The sequence below is a fragment of the Cajanus cajan genome, chromosome 3 (genome assembly GCF_000230855.2).
Source record: "Cajanus cajan strain Asha chromosome 3, NIPB_CcT2T_4, whole genome shotgun sequence".
Taxonomy (NCBI): domain Eukaryota; kingdom Viridiplantae; phylum Streptophyta; class Magnoliopsida; order Fabales; family Fabaceae; genus Cajanus; species Cajanus cajan.
In genome coordinates this window covers 69,289,700-69,297,352 of record NC_138519.1, presented here as the reverse complement: position 1 = coordinate 69,297,352, position 7,653 = coordinate 69,289,700, and positions in this window count along the sequence as shown.

Genomic DNA, 7,653 nt, shown 5'->3' with positions numbered 1-7,653 from the left:
AAATTAGGATCATTGTCGGGTATTAACTCTTACAAAAAAAAATATGAATTTACAAAACAACTTAGATAACTACTACAAGAAATGTTACATATAGTAATATAAAAAATGTCACTATAGATACATAATATGTATAAATAAATTTGACATATATTCATACACAAATCTAGTGTTGATTTTAAATAAATTTCAACAATATATATTTTGTGTTGTTATAACCTATGCTCACACTTTTTAATAATTATGAGAAATATTTACTGACACATACAAACATATATTATAATTAAAAGTAATTTTTAGTAATAAATATTGTGTCATTATAAGGTGTGTCAGTATAAAATATTTTTTTTTCTATATATAGTGAACATAATTGTCGTTATAAGGTGTGTCACTACAAAACAATTTTTTGTTGTTGTAATGAACATAAGTGTTTTGAAAGTCAATCAATTTTCACAATCAATATTAGATATTGAAAATGAAAAAATATCTAAACTAAACGATGGTTAATGTTTTCATTGATATTCCATAAGATTTTTTAATAACATAATTTGATGATTTCACAATAAAGCACATAACTTGACTTAATTAAACAAAACAAAAATAAGTTTGCTTTTATGATCCAAAGATATTTTGGCATCTATATTTAAGATGATTAATCAAATTAGTCACTATGTTCCATTTTTAATTCTAAGTATTTTATTGAATATGATAATTGAATGCAAACTTAATATTAACCGTTAACACTATATATATTTTTGTATTTTTTTTAGTTATATTGATTTAGATTATTTCAAGTGATGAAAAGAAATATCAAAGTTCATATTCAATTGACAAGTCAAAAACATAAACAATCAAAATTAATATTTAAAGTCTTTCAAGTAAATTTTTAACACTATAAGAACATTTGATCTTCTTAATTATAAAATAAAACTAAACATGTGGCTCAATAATATTGTTAAAAAAATATAGATCAATCTGAAAGATTATGAGAATAATAAAAGGTTGATAGTCACAAAACTAGAAAACAATACTTAGTGGGACTACCTATGATATATCTATATAATAGATACACACGAACGAGAAATAAAAAGCCACTTACGAAACTTTGGATATTAGGAGAAAAAAACTGTCAACATCATATTTTTAAAAAACATATTGTAGGAGTTTCTCTTTCATACTAGTATAAAATAATTACACATAGGAAAGAAAGGTTAATTAATTTTTTTTTGTTTATTTTTGTTTCATTATTTTAATATTCATTTATTTTTTTAGTACGTGAAACCTTATTTCACATGTGTTACTTAGATGTTAAAAGTTTATTAGACATTGTAACGACCCGCCATGACCGTTATACTACGAACAACCTTACATTATTGAAATATATATATTAAAAGAGTATAATAAAATATTTTTACAACACAAGTTGCTAATCAAGCAACCAATAACAACCAATTATATACAATAAAATATGCTACCATAAAGTAGCCTACAAAAAAATCTATCTCCAGGCACCTCCTATGGCCTCTAACAGCTATCTCCAGTCTATCTGTAACATCCCAAATTTTATACAATATTAAAAAAAAATGTTCTTTTTATTTTAAGTAATTTAAATATTTATAGGATTATTAAAGAGATTTTTTTTAATTAAAAATAATAAAATAATAAGTCTGGGCTCAGAACGGGCCATTCCAAAAAGTGAAACGGGCCGTTCCAAAAGTGGAACGGGCCGTTCCAAATTTGTAAAATGGCCCATTTTGATTTCTCCAGAACGGGCCGTTCCCAAAGGGAAACGGGCCGTTCCAGAATTTTAAAAATGCCTAAAAATCTATGTTAGAAACGGGTCGTTCCGATAATGGTCAATTAGTGTAAATTGGAACTCTAGAACGGGCCGTTCTAATTTTAGAACGGGTTGTTCTGCTTTTTGAAAATGGGTCGTTCCGATATTAGAACGGGCCGTTCCATTTGAGAATTTTACGTATATTTGAACGTTCCGGAACGGGCCGTTCCGAAATCAGTACGGGCCGTTCCGGGTACGCCAGAATGCCTGTAAATAAGAGGCAGGGGGTGAAGAAAAAATTATAACTGAGGGAGAAGGTGAAAATTTTAGAGAAAGAGAGAGAGAGAGAGAGAGAGAGAGAGAGAGAAAGAGAGAAAGAAAGAAAGAGAGGGAAAGAAAGAGGGAATCTAGAGGAGGAGGTTCTACTCAAGTTTTAGTTCCTGCTTATTTAGGTAAGGGGGAGGAGAACCTTATCTCTTTAAAATTTTATATACTATTATGTTTATTTATTTATGTTATTTTTTATGTGTATTTATCTAGTGAGGTGTCCCTAACCTCATTTATTTGCTTAACCTTTGATTATTTTTGTCTATAATAATTATTAAGGTGTTCATATTTTATATTGTTTCATTATTTTATAATGATTGTCATTTTTATTTATATTATTGGTACTATTAATATATTCTTTTTACGTAAATATATTTATTGTAAATATATTTATAATTAACAATGATATAGTTTTGTTAAAGTCTCTTTGACTCATATTGTTATTATTTCTTCACGTATTTATGAAGATAAATATTGTTCTATGGCCATAGAAGATAAAGTTTGAATTATTTGTAGCTGGAGGTTTGACCTTGGGGATTTAAATGAGTAAGAAATGAAGGTGAAATATCCTATTGTTGATTAAGGTGAAATATCCTTTTATTGGTTGATGTTATGATGATGCTCATTTATCCTGACTAGTCACTACAAGTATAATTGAAATTTTATTGTATCATGAAAATCTAATATATGATCTGTATATATATTTATATTTATATTTATATATATATGTTTAATTGATTATAAATAATTCTGTTTATTCTTTTGAATTATTGTATTTATTGGATATTGTTCTTACTCCTCTCTTTTATTTGTTTTTAAAATTAAATATATTATAAAATAGATGGATCTACTTGGAATTTCAGAGCATTTTACAGTGATTATAGTTGTTGTCTTTCTTGGAAGAAATTGGAATGTGGAGGCTATTTGATGAATCTATTATAATTGTTATTGTAAATTTATTTCTATTATCAATGTAAAGTTTGTAATAGAAGTGAAAGAAAGAAATATTGTGTATAATAATACATTATTATAAATACTTTAGAACGATATGTTATGTATTAAATTCACAAAATATTCTATTTCTTTATCTTTATCCATAAAAAAAAATATTGTTAACGATATATTTGCGAAAATATTATATAAGAAATATATAATTATTATTATATAAATTGGGCGTTAGAATCGGGCGTTACATTAAGTGGTATCAGAGCAGGTCGATTCAATCGGCCGTGAGTTATGAGTTTACTATGCTTGTTTGGTAGACGAAGTCTATAATTTTTAGCGATTGAATCTAATGAGGTTTTGAATGTTTTGATGAAAGGCTACAGTGTGCATCTCTGTTATTTTTATTTTTATTTTATTTTTTTTACATGATTTAGAAGTTATAAATTATTCCTAACTAGGAGGCTCTGCCACCTTTACTGGAATTAATTTATATTTCCTTTATTACTTTTAAATTTTATTATATGAATTCTTGATTTTTAATGCTTATATTTTGATTTTTTTTGGGTTAAGTTGTATAAGGATTTTATTTTAGCTTCTAAGTTCTCTGTGCTGAATATGTAAGTTGTTTTGGTTTAGGATTGTAGGAAGAAGCTTAAATAATAGTTTGGAAGTGTTTTAAGGTGTTAGACTTTGGTGTGCTCTTTTGGCTGATCAATACAGGGAATGTTTTAGCTATAGTTTTGTTGTGCCAATACAAATATTATATTGACAGAGTATTATATTGATAGAGTTGAATTTTATGATCTTCATAAAAGTTGTAATCTTGAATGTTAACTTGTCAAGGGCACCAAAATCAGGTTCAATGGAGATCTAGCACTTCCAATATGATTATTTTATTGAATAAAGGTCTAGTTGTTAGCGCTGATTATATCTATTACAACTTTTGAAATTTTTAGCTAAGTATATGATCATTTTAGAATTTCAAGTCTTCATAAGAGTGATAACTTATCCTGTTAGCTTTCTTTTGGTGATAGGTTTGAGATCATTGGGTGATAGCTTGTATAATTTTCTATGTATCATTTTCTTTGATAGTTGTTAAAGGGATATATATTTTATCATGATGTTTGTGAGTTATTAGGAAATTGATTTTATTATGATATTCTGAGGTGTTGTCTTGTGGATCAAAAGTTTCTTTAAGGTTGTATGATGTTATGTGGTAAAGGTTGTTCATATACAGGCTATATGGAATAAACGGTAATTGATTCATACATGCTTAAGGATGGTATATATGAAGGTTTAAAGTAGGCATTCTAACTGATATGCATGTATGTTGATATGTGAATAGATAACCTTAGGGATCCATTAATGAATATTTGTGTGTTTAGTGAGATTGACCTTAGGATGTGATATCATCATATTGGAGTTGAGGGTGAAAATATATTCAAGACAGCTTTATGCTAAGTTATTTAAGTATGAATTTTTACTGTATGAAGTGAATTTTCTAGGTCCTATGATTTCTAATGGAGATATAATGTATAACTATTTATGGTAGAAATTATGTTTAAGTGGGAGATACCAAAGTCAGTTAGTGTGGATATGAGTTTTCTTAAATTAACTTATTATTATAGGAGATTTATTGAGGAAATCTCTTAGATAACCTTACCTTTGACTAGATTGATCAGGAAAAGATAGTTGCCTTTATGGAATAGTAAGTGTGAAAATAGTTTTCAAACTCTTAAGAAATGATTGACTAGTGTTAAGACTACCAGACTCTAGTTAGTGATGCTTCAAAGGCAGATTTGAGTGAATTGTTGATGCAAGATAAGTTTGAGTAGTAACTTATGTTTTTAAGCATTTAGGTAATGGACAATTCATGAGAGAAATTACCTTTCCCATGACCTTGAGTTAGAGGTTGTAATAGTTACACTTGAGATTTTGCAAACATTACTGGTATAATTCTAAGTTTGAGGTATTTAGTAATCATAAGGATCTTAAATATCTGTTTAATCCGAAGGAGTTGAATATGAGACAGAAGAGATAGTTGAAAATTGTAAGGATTAGGATTTTAATCTTAATTGTTATCTGGGTAAATCTAAAGTAGTGGTCGAAGCTTTGAGTATGAAATATCTATATTTATCTTTCTTTATGGTTAAAGAGATGTATCTTTGGCTCAAATTAAGAATTTAAGTTTGACTTGTGTAATTACTTCTAGTAGTGGGAAACTAGTTATGACTCGAGTAACGAGGAGATTGTTGAAGGGTATTCATTTTGGTGGCAAGGCATGAAGCTATAAGATAAGGTAGTACATATAAGGTTTCCTTGGGATAGATAAGGTGGTAAGACTTAGAGATTGATTAAACGTACCTAGTAAACTTATGCTTAAGTACTTGATCCTTGGAGAGAGTCATAAAAATTAAAGTAATATGGTGACAAATGTCTTCAGTAGGATGATCATTCATCTATCATTTTTGATAATGTAAGGGTTGAATTTGATTGAGGAGATTAGAAACTTAAGTGTGATGTGTGAGCTCACCCTTACGAGCATTAAATTGAGTATGTTGAAAGGATTAATAGATTAATAGATGTGATTAGAGGACCCAGGAGTTAAATCCTTTCCTAGTGAGCCAAATGGAAAAGATTGGTAGAGGTATATACGCTTGGAAGTTGATGGTGTCTATGTACCTAGTAATCTCGAATTAAGGAAGATGATCTTAGAGGAAGGACATAAAAGTACTCTTAGTATTCATCTAAGAGATACTAAAATGTATCAGAGTGGCGCAGCGGAAGCATGGCCTTAGGAGAAAAGAGAAGTAGAGGAATTTGGATACTAGTATGTAGTATGCCAAAAGTTTAAGGTGGAATACTAGAGTTTTTTAATATTTTTACCATCTTTAGACGTCCTAATTTGGAAATAAGATTCTGTATCTATGGACTTAGTTGTAGTTATGTATGATATTCTTAAGAAATTCAATCTTATTTGGATTATAATGGATAGGTTCGTTAAGTTTGCTCACCTTGTACTTATTAATATTAGATATTCCTTGGAGAGATTGATAGAGTTATACATCAATAAGGTAACATGAGAATTAGAAAGTAAGATGCGAGGAGTATACCTATTTCTATTTTCAAGAAAATTTCGGGGACGAAATTTCTAAAAGGAGGGGAGAATTGTAACATCCCAAATTTTATACAATATTAATAAAAAAAAGGTTCTTTTTATTTTATGTATTTTAAATATTTATAGGATTATTAAAGAGATTTTTTTTAATTAAAAATAATAAAATCATAAGTCTGGGCTCAGAACGGGCCATTCCAAAAAGTGGAACGGGTCGTTCCAAATTTCTAAAAAGGCTTGTGTTTGTTGGCCCGGAACGGGTCGTTCCAAAAGTGGAACGAGCCGTTCCAAATTTGTAAAATGGCCCATTTTGATTTCTCTAGAACGGGCCGTTCCCAAAGGGAAACGGACCGTTCCAGAATTTTAAAAATGCCTAAAAATCTGTTAGAAACGGGCCGTTCCGATAATGGTCAATTAGTGTAAATTGGAACTCCAGAACGGGTCATTCTAATTTTAGAACGGGCCGTTCTGCTTTTTGAAAACGGGCCGTTCCGATATTAGAACGGGCCGTTCCAGTTGAGAATTTTACGCATATTTGAACGTTCCGGAACGGGCCGTTTCGGGTACGCCAGAATGCCTATAAATAGGAGGCAGGGGTGAAGAAAAAATTATAACTGAGGGAGAAGGTGAAAATTTTAGAGAAAGAGAGAGAGAGAGAGAGAAAGAGAAAGAAAGAGAGGGAAAGAAAGAGGGAATCTAGAGGAGGAGGTTCTGCTCAAGTTTTAGTTCCTGCTTATTCAGGTAAGGGGGAGGAGAACCTTATCTCTTTAAAATTTTATATACTATTGTGTTTATTTATTTATGTTATTTTTTATGTGTATTTATCTAGTGAGGTGTCCCTAACCTCATTTATTTGCTTAACCTTTGATTATTTTTGTCTATAATAATTATTAAGGTGTTCATATTTTATATTGTTTCATTATTTTATAATGATTGTCATTTTTATTTATATTATTGGTACTATTAATATATTCTTTTTACGTAAATATATTTATTGTAAATATATTTATAATTAACTATGATATAATTTTGTTAAAGTCTCTTTGACTCATATTGTTATTATTTCTTCACGTATTTATGAAGATAAATATTGTTCTATGGCCATAGAAGATAAAGTTTGAATTATTTGTAGCTGGAGGTTTGACCTTGGGGATTTAAATGAGTAAGAAATGAAGGTGAAATATCCTATTGTTGATTAAGGTGAAATATCCTTTCATTGGTTGATGTTATGATGATGTTCATTTATCCTGACTAATCACTACAAGTATAATTCAAATTTTATTGTATCATGAAAATCTAATATATGATCTGTATATATATTTATATTTATATATATATATGTTTGATATTGATTATAAATAATTTTGTTTATTCTTTTGAATTATTGTATTTATTGGATATTGTTCTTACTCCTCTCTTTTCTTTAATTTTAAAATTAAATATATTATAAAATAGATAGATCTACTTGGGATTCCAGAGCATTTTACAGTGA